The sequence below is a fragment of the Mastomys coucha genome, unplaced genomic scaffold (assembly GCF_008632895.1).
Source record: "Mastomys coucha isolate ucsf_1 unplaced genomic scaffold, UCSF_Mcou_1 pScaffold21, whole genome shotgun sequence".
Classification (NCBI taxonomy): Eukaryota; Metazoa; Chordata; class Mammalia; order Rodentia; family Muridae; genus Mastomys; species Mastomys coucha.
Genome location: NW_022196904.1, coordinates 1,282,788 through 1,295,719, shown reverse-complemented (window position 1 = coordinate 1,295,719; position 12,932 = coordinate 1,282,788). Strand labels below are relative to the sequence as shown.

Here is a 12,932-nt window from a genome sequence, read left to right as displayed (position 1 = left end):
CCTCTCCTCCCTCTCCCTCTCCTCCCTCTCCCTCTCCCTCTCTCCTTTTCCCTCTCTCCCTCTCCCTCTCCTTCTCTCCCTCCCCCTCCCCCCTCTGTCTTCAACTTGTAGATCAAATGTGAACTCTCAGGTACTTCTCCAGCCCCTTGCCTGCATGTCACCACACTCCCTGCCATGAAGATGATGAACTAACCCTTCTGAAACTGAAACTGTAAACAAGCCCCTAACTAAATGCTTTCTTTTATAAGATTTGCCTTAGCCTTTCTGTCCCTTCACAGCAACAGAACAGTAACTAAGACAATAGCCAAGAGAAAGCTGCGAAGGACAGAGTTTATTTCGTTTATTTCGTCTTAAGGATTGTAGTTCGTCTTCCAGGGAAGACAAGACAGCGGCTCAAGGGCTCAAACTGGAGCTGGGTGCGAGGTGCCAGGAGCCATGCGGCCTGAGAGTCTGAGGCTTCAGTAGCAAGGCGGAGGCAACCTCGGAGGCAAAGGCAGTGCCGGACCTCGCAGCCCAACCAAGCGCAGCAAGAACTCCTGGGCCACCCCAGCCCGCGCAGCCACCGCCGCGGGAGCCTGTCGCCCAGAGCAGCTGCGGGTGGAGGACAAAGGAGGGCCAGAGCGTCCTCAGACAGAGGCCTTAGCTCAGCTGGCCCAGGAGCTGTACAATAGCAGGCTCCTCATCACCCTGGTGGCTGACTTACAGCTCATTGACTTTGAGTGCAAAAAAGTCGTTGCTCAAATTTTCAAGAATATTCTCAGATGAAAAACTGGTACAAGAACTCCTACCGTTGAATACATCTACACCCAACAGAATATTTTGTTCATGTTATTGAAAGGGTATGAATCTCCAGAAATAGCTCTTAACTGTGGGATAACATTAAGAGAATGCATCAGACATGAACCGCTTGCAAAAATCATTTTGTGGTCGGTACAGTTTTATGTCTTCTTCAGATGCGTTGAAATGTCAACATTTGACATAGCTTCAGATGCATTTGCTATATTCAAGGATTTACTTACAACACATAAATTGAAGAATTTTTGGAACAACATTATGTCATATTTTTCATATGAATATGAAAAGCTATTTAATTCGGAAAACTATGTGACAAAGAGACAGTCACTGAAGCTTCTGAATGAGCTGCTGTTGGACAGGCACAGCTTCACTATTATGACGAAATACATCAGTAAGCCTGAGAACCTCAAGCTAATGATGAACCTCCTCCCGGACAAGAGCTGTGACATCCAGTTTGAGTCTTTTCACGCGTTCAAGGTGTTTGTGGCCAGCCCCAACAAGACACAGCCCATCCTAGACATCCTCCTCGAGAACCAGACCAAACTCATCGAGTTCCTCGGCAAGTTTCAGAATGACAGGATGGAGGACAAGCAGTTCAATGATGAGAAGACCTATTTCGTCAAGCACATCAGGGATTTGAAGAGAGCCGCTCAGCAGGAAGCCTAGTTTCCAGTAAACCATGATCCCATCCGCTCAGCACTTGCGGTCAGCTTCTCGGTGGCGTCAGGCACTGCAACTGCTAATCTGCTGTTAAGTGAACTCTTTTCATTTTACCTTTTTGTTTTTCAGTCCAGGTTGGAGAAGGTAGCTGCTGCAGCTTGCACATTAGAGCGCACGTGGTCTTTCTTTCACTTGATCTCTGTGTCATTTCAGAACTCACAGACTCCATTTGCTACAGGAATTCTGAACATGGCTGGGTTCACGAAGGCAAATGTACAATGAGAGTGGTCTAGGGGAAAGACATCGCTGACACCTGCCTGTTGTCAGCACTGCTCTCTGCAGGTTACCCACCTCAGCGCCAAATCATCCATCTCTGCCGAGGGAAGATGGCGCATACAAGAATTGTTGGAGATCAGAAGGGAGAACTGAATCCAGTGTGAGCTTTGGGGGGGATAAAGTTGATGTGCAAATAAGCTGATACTGAAACTTAGCAACTTCTCAAGTGTGGAGCTTCATAAAGTCATAAGAAAGTGTATATATGCTTTTTTTGTTTTTGTTTTGTTTTGTTTTGTTTTTGTTTTGTTGTTGTTTTTGTTTTTGCTTTTGTTTTTGTTTTTTGTTTTCTGAGACAGGGTTTCTCTGTATAGCCCTGGCTATCTTGGAACTCACTCTGTAGACCAGGCTGACCTCGAACTCAGAAATCCGCCTGTCTCTGCCTCCCAAATGCTGGGATTAAAGGCATGTGCCACCACTGCCCGGCGTATATATGCTTTTTCACAGCTTTCTAGAACTTTTTGACATTTGATTTTCTTGAACCTTGTCAACCTTTATATGTTGAAGGGTGTTTGTTAATTTTACTTTTGAAGGTGTTTTAAAACAGTAGAGCTAGCAGCAACGCCTTATGTTTCATTTCAACACTGCTTGCAGGTTTCTTTTTTATATAATTCTTAGAATGCTCATTTCTTTTAAATCGTTTAATTTGTACAACAGAGGAATGTTTTTGTAGTAGTACGTAACTGTTACCTGAGTTTTGCAAAAAAGGAAAAAAGAAAAAATGCTCAGATGTAATTGAAATATTTGAGATTACATGAAAATGCTGATTTTATGGGCTGGAGAAGTGGCTCAGCTGTTAAGAGCACTGACTGAGTTCAAATCCCCAGCAACCAGATGGTGGCTCACAACTATCTATAACAAGTTCTGGACTGTCTGAAGAGAGCTACAGTGTATTTATATATAATAAATAAATAAATAAATAAATAAATAAATAAATCTTTAAAAAGAAGAAAGAAAGAAAGAAAGAAAGAGAGACAGACAGAGAGAGAGAGAGAGAGAGAGAGAGAGAGAGAGAGAGAGAGAGAGAGAGAGAAAGTGCTGATTTTAACGTTTAAGGATCACAACATTAATAGAAAAAGAACCAGTCCCTTGTATTCAGTTACCCAATGGGGCGCCATTGGCAGGCAGAACTACATACCTGGAACTTGGTCTGCTACATATTCTTGCAGAATATTGGCCTTATTCATTTAAAATGAGTCTTAAGGAGTACACATGGTGGGACTGATTGTTCCGGCAGTCTATGTGTATAGTAGAGGATGGCCAAGTCGGTCATCAACTCCTCAACGGGAGGAGAGGCCCTTGGTCCTGTGAAGGTCCTGTACCTCAGTGTAGAGGAATGCCAGGGCCAGTAAGCGGGAGAGGGTGGGGTGGCAAGCAGGGGGAGTTGGGAGGAAACAGGTTTGTTCTTGCTGTTTTTGGTTTTTTTTTTTTTGTTGTTTTTGTTTTTTGTTTTGGAGGGGAAACTGGGAAAGGAGAAATCATATGACATGTAAATAAAGAAAATATCTAATAAAAATAAATAAATAAAATAAAATGAGTCCTAAGAGTGCCATATCTATGAATGATAGAGATTATGCTAAATAATGCTGATTTTTTTTGTGGGGGACCTCTTGTAGAGCACCCTTTCTTTCTTAGAGTAAATAATATCCAGTACAGTAGCCGTGAAACTGAATAATTAAAACTTTGGCTTCTCGCCGGGCGGTGGTGGCGCACGCCTTTAATCCCAGCACTTGGGAGGCAGAGGCAGGTGGATTTCTGAGTTCGAGGTCAGCCTGGTCTACAGAGTGAGTTCCAGGACAGCCAGGGCTACACAGAGAAACCCTGTCTCAAAAACCAAAAAAAAAAAAAAAAACTTTGGCTTCTCTTGAGCTGGTGAGATGGCTCAGTAGGTAAGAGCACTGACTGCTCTTCCAAAGGTCCTGAGTTTGGATCCCAGCAACCACGTGGTGGCTCACATCCACTCGTAATGTGATCTGACACCCTCTTCTGGTGCGTCTGAACACAGCTACAGTGAATTGCGCCGGAGCGAGCAGAGTCGGAATGAGAGGGCCAGAGTACTCATACACATAAAATAAATAAAATAAATCTTTAAAAAAAAAAATTGGCTTCTCTTAGGGAAAGAAGAGCCCTGGTCCTGAGGTCCTCAGGGAAATGGATGGATATAATGTTCTTTTCCTTAATGCTGCAGATTATCAGTATTTATAAAGTAACTGATTTTGCCACAGCAGAACAATGTCTCCTAGACTGTATCTACATAAAGTAACTAGAATGGTGTCTGTCTTAGTGACACGTGGATCACAATTAACAATTTAAAATCAGAGTTTGCCCTATCCAATTCAGCATGGCTGTAGATGACTAAAAAAATGTATTATTCTTCACTGGCCTCTCTTACTAAGTGAATTATTCATTGGCCAGTAAAAGGAGCCTTCTGGCTGATGTTTTAGCAAGTTTTAAGGTTTCCTTCATGAAACTAGAAGATATCAGCCTGAGTGAGGTAACCCAATCACAAAAGAACACACACAGTATGTATTCACTGATAGAGATAACCAATTTGTAAATCCCCAGGTGCTCAGATGGCTGAAGATGGAGTATTTCCAAGAGTTCAAGGCTGGTTGGGAGTAAATAAGGAGTTCAGAGGCAGCCTGGGCTATGTAGGGAGATGTTGTCTCAAGAAGAAAAAAATCGCTAAGGCAGAAATTAGAGGTTATTGGGGAGATGAAAGAATTAGGGTTATTAAAAGTGGCTTAAGCCAGGAAGTGGTGGCACACGCCTTTAATCCCAGTACTTGGGAGGCAGAAGCAGGTGGACTTCTGGGTTCGAGGCCAGCCTGGTCTACAGAGTAAGTTCCAGGACAGTCAGGGCTACACAGAGAAACCCTGTCTCAAAAAAAAAAAAAAAAATGCTTTTAACCACAAATCTTTTAAAGTTTTTTTTTTTTTTCTTAACTGAGAAACACAGATACTTGTGTGGGGTAGAGTTAGGGATCACAACTCAGACACTCTACATACAGACATGCAGGGCTCTTGCCATAATTCTCTCCACTTGGATTTAGAGTCAGGCAAGAAAATCTTGGGAGAATGGCAAACCTCATAAAACCCTCTGTGAAGGAATGTAGCCATCATCTCTGGATCCTTTCCTACTTCCTCCCATTTCCCACTTATTATCAAAGCATCCAGTTTCCTTCCCAGGCTGTCAGTGGACTTTCAGGAAATCTTCCTGGTGTGAAAAGTGGAGAGGGAGGAACTATAGGAACCTAGGCTGTCCACACTTTGGCACAGGGGTAGTGAAAGAAACCTCAGAGGCAGTGGGAAAGCACCTCCCCTAGACTAAAGTACTCCACGAATAGATTACTCTGTCTCTCTGTCTCTCTGTCTCTCTGTCTCTCTGTCTCTCTGTCTCTCTGTCTCTCTGTCTCTCTGTCTCTCTCTCTCTCTCTCTCTCCATTACCTTTTTCCTTCCTTCCTTCCTTCCTTCCTTCCTTCCTTCCTTCCTTCCTTCTTCCTTCCTTCTTCCTTCCTTCTTCCTTCCTTCTTGCCTTCCCCCTCCCTCCTTCCTCTCTGAACCTAGACAGTGTGCTTATAAAGTCTGTTTGTTGCTGGGCACCCCAATCCTGATCTACTCTGGCTGTGGGCAGTCTGCACCTAACTGAGCTGTGCACACTCCTGGAGTGGCGCCCCAGGTGCCTGTCCCTGCAGACTATGTCCTCTGGCTTTATGGACTTCGGTACAGGCTCTGCCTAGATGACTCAGTCTTGATGATAGGATAGAAAGAGATAACATACCATGTGTGGAACACATTTTAGGAACATATGTCCTTGTTTGTTTCTGGTTCGTTTGCTTGTTTTTTGAGTCAGAGTCTTGCTGTATAACCGGGGCTGGCCACAGACTTGCTATCCCTCCTGCTTCCTGCTCAGAGTACTGGAATTATAGGCTTGTGCCACCACATCTAGTTAGGATAGGGCCTTTCATTCAGCAAAAGCTCAATAGATCCTGCCCCACTGTCCTGGGCTAGGGTGGGCCAGCTTCTGTCTCTTCCCTCCAGGCAAGGCAGAATGCCTTTCTCTTCACTAAAACCAACCTAGACAGTAAATGCTTTAGAACTGTGTCCTCACCCTTCTCCTTCCTCCCTCTTTGCCCAGGGGGTGCTCCCTGTACCTGGACAAATCCCCTGGGCCTGAGCCAGTTACTGTGGTATGAGCCCTAAGCAGCAGTGACCATTTCAATTTGAGTAAATTAAGATAACTGGATCAATCTAAGATTCCATTTTCTCAGTCCTACTAGCCACTGGTGACCATCATCTTAGACACTGTTGAAAGTTAATTTCATCATTCCAGAAAATTCTATCAAATGGATCTATTTCTTAATTGCTCCTAGGTGACCTCTCTGTACAGACCATCAGCCTGCTTAAGTAGAAATCTTGCTCATACAAATTAATTATACTAAGAAGTAAAACTATTGGAAAATTGGAAAAATACACCCATGCATCTTGTATATCATTAAAAGTTACCCTTTGACTGGGGAAGCAGAGCTGACAAGATGGCTCAGTGGGTACAGGTGCATACTGCCAAGCCTGAAGACTTGAGTTTAACCCCTGGGAAGGACAGAACCAACCTCTACAAGTCCTCCTCTGACTTACACACAGAGCATATCATACCCTACCTCATACAATAAATAAATAAAAATGTTAAAAATAAAATTTTAGAAGCTCATTTTTAAGGTTATAGCTAGAATGCTATTTTCCTTTCTTTAAATTTTCATACAATATGCAATGTGTCTTGAACATGAAAGAAAGAAAAGAAAAAAGGAAGGTGAATGGGAAAAGTAGAAAAAGCAAAGGAACATGACTGGTCTGCAGTACAATAGAGAAAGTTTATTACAGATATGTGGGAGAGCATAGCCAGAGACAGGGACATCTGGGAGAGTCCACAGTGGACATGACCCTGGGCCACATGGGGAGATGGGGAGGGTAAAGAAGAAGGGGGGAGGGAGACTAGGTACCGTAACTAGGAGGCCCAAAGGTACAAAGAGGGTGGGTATTTTTCAAAGGTTTTGTGGTCTGTGAATTGTACTTTGTGTATTCCAAGCTTCTGGGCTAATATCCACTTATCAGTGAGTGTATACCATGTGTGTTATTTTGTGATCAGTTACCTCACTCAGGATGATATTTTCTAGGGCCATCCATTTGCCTAAGAATTTCATGAATTCATTGTTTTTAATAGTTGAGTATCACTCCCAAGTGTAAATGTACCATATTTTTTTATATCCATTCCTCTGTTGAGGGACATCTGGGTTCTTTCAAGCTTCTGGCTATTATAAATAAGGCTGCTATGAACATAGCGGAGCATATGTCCTTGTTAAATGTTGGAGCATCTTCTGGGTATATGCCAAGGACTGGAATAGCTGGGTCCTCTGGTAATACTATGTCCAATTTCCGGAGGAACTGTCAAACTGATTTCCAGAGTGGTTGTACCAGCTTGCAATCCCACCAGCAATTAAGGAGTGTTCCTCTTTCTCCACATCCTCACCAGCTTCTGCTGTCACCTGAGTTTTTGATCTTAGCCATTCTGACTGGTGTGAGGTAGAACCTCATGTTTGTTTTGATTTGCATTTCCCTGATGACTAAGAATGTTGAACATTTCTTTAGGAGCTTCTAAGCCATTCGGTATTCCTCAGTTAAGAATTCTTTGTTTAGCTCTGTACCCCATTTTTAATAGGGTTATTTGGTTCTCTGCAGTCTAACTTCTTGAGTCCTTTGTATATCTTGGATATTAGCCCTCTATCAGATACAGGATTGGTAAAGATCTTTTCCCAATTTGTTGGTTGCTGTTTTGTCTTATTGACAGTGCCCTTAGCCTTACAGAAGCTTTGTAATTTTAAGAGGTCCCATTTATCAATTCTTGATCTTAAAGAGTAAGATATTGATGTTCTGTTCAGGAAATTTTGCCCTATGCCCATGTGTTCAAGGCTCTTCTCCACTTTCTTTTCTATTAGTTTCAGTGTATCTGGTTTTATGTGGAGGTCCTTGATCCACTTGGACTTGAGCTTTGTACAAAGAGATAGGAATGGATAGATTTGCATTCTTCTACATGCTAACCACCAGTTTATCTAGACCATTTGTTGAAAATGCTGTCTTTTTTCCACTGGATGGTTTTAGCTCTTTTGTCAAAGATCAAGTGGCCATAGGTGTTTGGGTTCATTTTTGGATCTTCAATTCTATTCCATTGATCCACCCGCCTGTCACAGTACCAATACCATGCAGTTTTTATCACAATTGCTCTGTAGTACACCTTAAGATCCAGGATGGTGATTTCACCAGAGGTTCTTTTATTGATGAGAATAGTTTTTGCTATGCTGGGTTTTTTGTTATTCCAGATGAATTTGCAAATTGCTCTTTCTAAGTCTGTGAAGAATTGAGTTGGAATTTTGATGGGGATTGCATTGAATCTGTGGATTGCTCTCGGCAAGATGGCCATTTTTACTATATTAATCCTGCCAATCCATGAGCATGGGAGATCTTTCCATCTTCTGAGATCTTCTTCCATTTCCTTCTTCAGAGACTTGAAGTTCTTGTCAAACAGATCTTTTACTTGTTTAGTTAGAGTCACACAAAGGTATTTTTATATTATTTGTGACTATTGTGAAGGGTGTTGTTTCGCTAATTTCTCTCTCAGCCTGTTTATCCTTTGTGTAGATAAAGGCCACTGATTTGCTTGAGTTAATTTTACATTCAGCTACTTTGCTGAAGTTGCTTATCAGGTTTAGGAGCTCTCTGGTGGAATTTTTGGGGTCACTTAAGTATACTATCATATCATCAGCAAATAGTGATAATTTGACTTCTTCCTTTCCAATTCGTATCCCTTTGATCTCCTTTTGTTGTCTAATTGCTCTGGCTAGGACTTCAAGTACAATATTGAATACGTAGGGAGAGAGTGGGCAGCCTTGTCTAGTCCCTGGTTTTAGTGGGATTGCTTCAAGTTTCTCTCCATTTAGTTTGATGCTGGCTACTGGTTTGCTGTATATTGCTTTTGTTATATTTAGGTATGTACCTTGAATTCCTGATCTTTCCAAGTCTTTTATCATGAAAGGATGTTGGATTTTGTCAATTGCTTTCTCCACATTTAATGAGATGATTATATGGTTTTTTTTTCTTTGAGTATGTTTATATAGTGAATTACGTTGATAGATTTTTATATATTGAACCATCCCTGCATTGCTGGGATGAAGTCTACTTGATCATGATGGATGATCATTTTGATGTGTTCTTTGATTTGATTTGCAAGAATTTTATTGAGTATTTTTGCATTGATACTCATAAGGGAAACTGGTCTGAAGTTTTCTTTCTTTCTGGAGTCTTTCTGTGGCTTAGGTATCAGAGTAATTGTGGCTTCATAGAACGAATTGGGTAGAGTGCCTTCTGTTCCTATTTTGTGGAATAGTTTGAGGAGTATTGGAATTAGGTCTTCTTTGAAGATCTGATAAAACTTTGCATGAAACCCATCTGGTCCTGGGCTTTTTTTGGTTGGGAGACTATTAATGACTGTTTCTATTTCATTAGCAGATTTGGAACTGTTTAGATCATTTATCTGATCATGATTTAACTTTGGTACCTGGTATCTGTCTAGAAAATTGTCCATTTCATCCAGGTTTTCTGGTTTTGTTGAGTATAGACTTTTGTAGTAGGATCTCATGATTCTTTTGGACTTCCTCGGTGTCTGTTGTTATGTCTCCCTTTTCATTTCTGATCTTGTTAGTTAGGATAATGTCTCTGTGCCCTCTAGTTTGTCGAGCTAAGGGTTTTATGTACTTTGTTGATTTTCTCAAAGAAGCAGCTCCTGGTTTGGTTGATTTTTTGTATAGTTCTTTTTGTTTCCATTTGTTTGATTTCAGCCCTGAGTTTGACTATTTCCTGACTCCTCTTAGGAGAATTTGCTTCTTTTTGTTCTAGAGCTTTCAGATGCTCTGTCAAATTGCTGGTGTATGCTCTTTCCAGTTTCTTTTTGGAGGCACTTAAAGCTATGATTTTTCCTCTTAGGACTGCTTTCATTGTGTCCCATAAGTTTGGTTATGTTATGGCTTCATTTTCATTAAACTCTAGAAAATCTTTAATTTCTTTCTTTATTTCTTCCTTGACCAAGTTATCATTGAATAGAGTGTTGTTAAGCTTCCATGTGTATGTGGGCTTTCTATTGTTCATGTTGTAATTGAGGAGCAGCCTTAGTCCATGGTGATCTGATAGGATACAAGGAATTATTTCAATCTTCTTGTATCTGTTGAGGGCTGATCTATGACCAATTATATGGTCAATTTTGGAGAAGGTACCGTGAGGTGCTGAGAAGAAAGTATATCCTTTTGTTTTAGGATAAAAAGTTTTATAGATATCTAATAATCCATCCGTTTTGTAACTTCTGTTTGTCTTACTGTGTCTTTGTTTAGTTTCTGTTTCCATGATCTGTCCACTGCACAGAATGGGGTGTTGAAATCTCCCACTATTATTTTATGCAGTGCAATGTATGCTTTGAGCTTTAATAAAGTTTCTTTATGAATGTAGATGCCCTTGCATTTGGTGCATAGAGGTTCATAATTGAGAGTTCATCTTGGTAGTTCTTACCTTTGATGAGTATGAAGTGTCCCTCCTTATCTTTTCTGATCACTTTAGGGTGAAAGTTGATTTTATTCGATATTAGAATGGCTACTCCAGCTTTTTTTATTGGGACCATTGGCTTGGAGAATTGTTTTCCAGCCTTTTATTCTGAGTTAGTGTCTGCCTAGTCACTCAGGTGGGTTTCCTGTATGCATCAAAATATTGAGTCCTTTTTATGTACCCAGTCTGATAGTCTATGTCTTTTTATTGGGGAATTGAATCCATTGATATTAATTGATATTAAGGAGAAGTAATTGTTGCTTTCTGTTATTTTTGTTGTTAGATTTAGAATTATGTTCATGTGGCTAACTTCTTTTAGTTTTGTTGGAAGATTACTTTCTTGCTTTTTCTAGGATGTAGTTTCCCTCTTTGTGTTGGTGTTTCACATTTAGTATCCTTTGAAAGGCTGGATTTGTGGAAATATATTGTGTAAATTTGGTTTTGTCATGGAATACTTTGGTTTCCCCATCTATGGTAATTGAGAGTTTTGCTGGGTGTAGTAGCCTGGGCTGGCATTTGTGTTCTCTTAGGGTCTGTATGACATCTGCCCAGGATCTTCTGGCTTTCATAGTCTCTGGTGAGAAGTATGGTGTAATTCTGATAGGCCTGCCTTTATATGTTACTTGACCTTTTTCCCTCACTGCTTTTAATATTCTTTCTTTGTTTTGTGCATTTGGTGTTTTGACTATTATGTGGTGGGAAGAATTTTTTTTCTGGTCTAGTCTGTTTGGAGTTCTATAGGCTTCTTGTATGTTCATGGGTATGTCTTTCTTTAGGTTAGGGAAGCTTTCTTCTATAATTTTGTTGAAGATATTTACTGGCCCTTTAAGTTGGAAGTCTTCACTCTTTACATATTATCCTTAGGTTTGGTCTTCTCATTGTGTCCTGTATTTCCTGGATGTTTTGGGTTAGGAGCTTTTTGCATTTTGCTTTTTCAGTGTTTTCTATGGTATCTTCTGCACCTGAGACTCTCTTTTCTATCTCTTGTACTCTGTTGGTGATGCTTGCATCTATGTTTCCTGACTTCTTTCCTATGATTTCTATCTCCAGAGTTGTCTCTCTTTGTTATTTCTTAACTGTTTCTATTTCTATTTTTAGGTTCTGTATGATTTTGTTCAGTTCCTTCATCTGTTTGATTGTGCTTTCCTGTAATTCTTTAAGGGATTTTTGTGTTTCCTCTTTTAAGGGCTTGAACCTGTTTATCTGTGTTCTCCTGTATTTCTTGAAGGGAGTTATTCATGTTCTTCTCAAATTCCTCTATCACCATCATGAGATATGATTTTAGATCCAAATCTTGTTTTTCTGGTGTTTTGGGATATCCAGGACTTGCTGTGGTTGGAGTACTGGGTTCTGATGAAGCCACGTAGTCTTAGTTTCTGTTGGTAAGAATCTTGCATTTGCCTTTCGCCATCTGTTGATCTCTGGTGTTAGATGTTCTTGCTCTCTGTGGCTGGAGCTTGTTCCTCCTGTGGGTCTGTAATCCTGTGTCAGCACTCCTGGGAGATCAGCTCTCCTCTGGTAAGACCTGTGTGCAGAGGGCTGTGGATCAGTTGTCCCTCCTGAGTCCTGGAGTCAGAGCATACCCTGGAGACAGGCCCTTTGCTTGCAGGAAAGGTACAGAGGGCTGTGGATCCGCTGTCCCTTCTAGGTGTAGATGGAGGTAGAAAAAGCTTGTGCTTCCTTTTAAAATTGTTTTTATATATGGTGAGTGATGCATAATTAAATAATTAAATGTAAAAAAGAAGTATAGTGAGCCATTGCCTCATACACACACACACACACACACACACACACACACACACACACACACACAGCTGGATTCTGAACTGAGGCTGACCCTGAACTTGTGATCCTCTTGCTGTTTGTGTGCTTGGATTCTAGGCTTGTGTTACCACACATACAGTTTTCAAAAATCATCTCACAGGCTCTCTGAGTATTTAAAGAACACTGCAGGTTCCTTTGAACACAATCTATATGGGTGTTGAATATCCCAAAGATGATTTTCCAACTCAGGAATATTTGGCACCAGAGTCTGTGTTGTGATATGAGTGTCTCTAACCCCTACACCCTGAAGTGCTTGCCCCCAAGGTTATGGATAGAGTAGGTCACAAAATGCTTGGAATTTGTGTCCTTTTGAAAGAGACCATTGCCCTCACATTTTTTTGAGGACCCAGCCCTAGATCTGTTCTGATCTTGTAGTTCATGACTCCAAGATTAGATTCCAAGACCCAGAATACTGAGGTACTATGCATACATCTAGTTCCATCTTCTCCGGGCAACTCTTCTATGCCTGGTTTTATCCCAGAATCCTTTCTGCCTTCTGGATGTCCCATCTTCTCTTTCTCTTTTTATTTTCTTTCTTTCTTCCTTCCTTCCTTTCTTTCTTTCTTTCTTTCTTTTTTTTTATTTTTTCTTTTGTTTTGTTTTTCAAGGCAAGTTTCTCTGTGTAGCCCTGGCTGTTCTGGAACTTACTCTGTAGACCAGGCTGGCCTCGAACTCAGAAA

The 12,932-nt window shown here is 41.0% G+C and overlaps 1 pseudogene; it reads left to right on the top strand.

Moving 5' to 3' along the window:
* Positions 1 to 390: 390 nt before the first annotated feature.
* On the top strand, positions 391 to 1,990 carry LOC116101534 (annotated as a pseudogene).
* Positions 1,991 to 12,932: the final 10,942 nt, after the last annotated feature.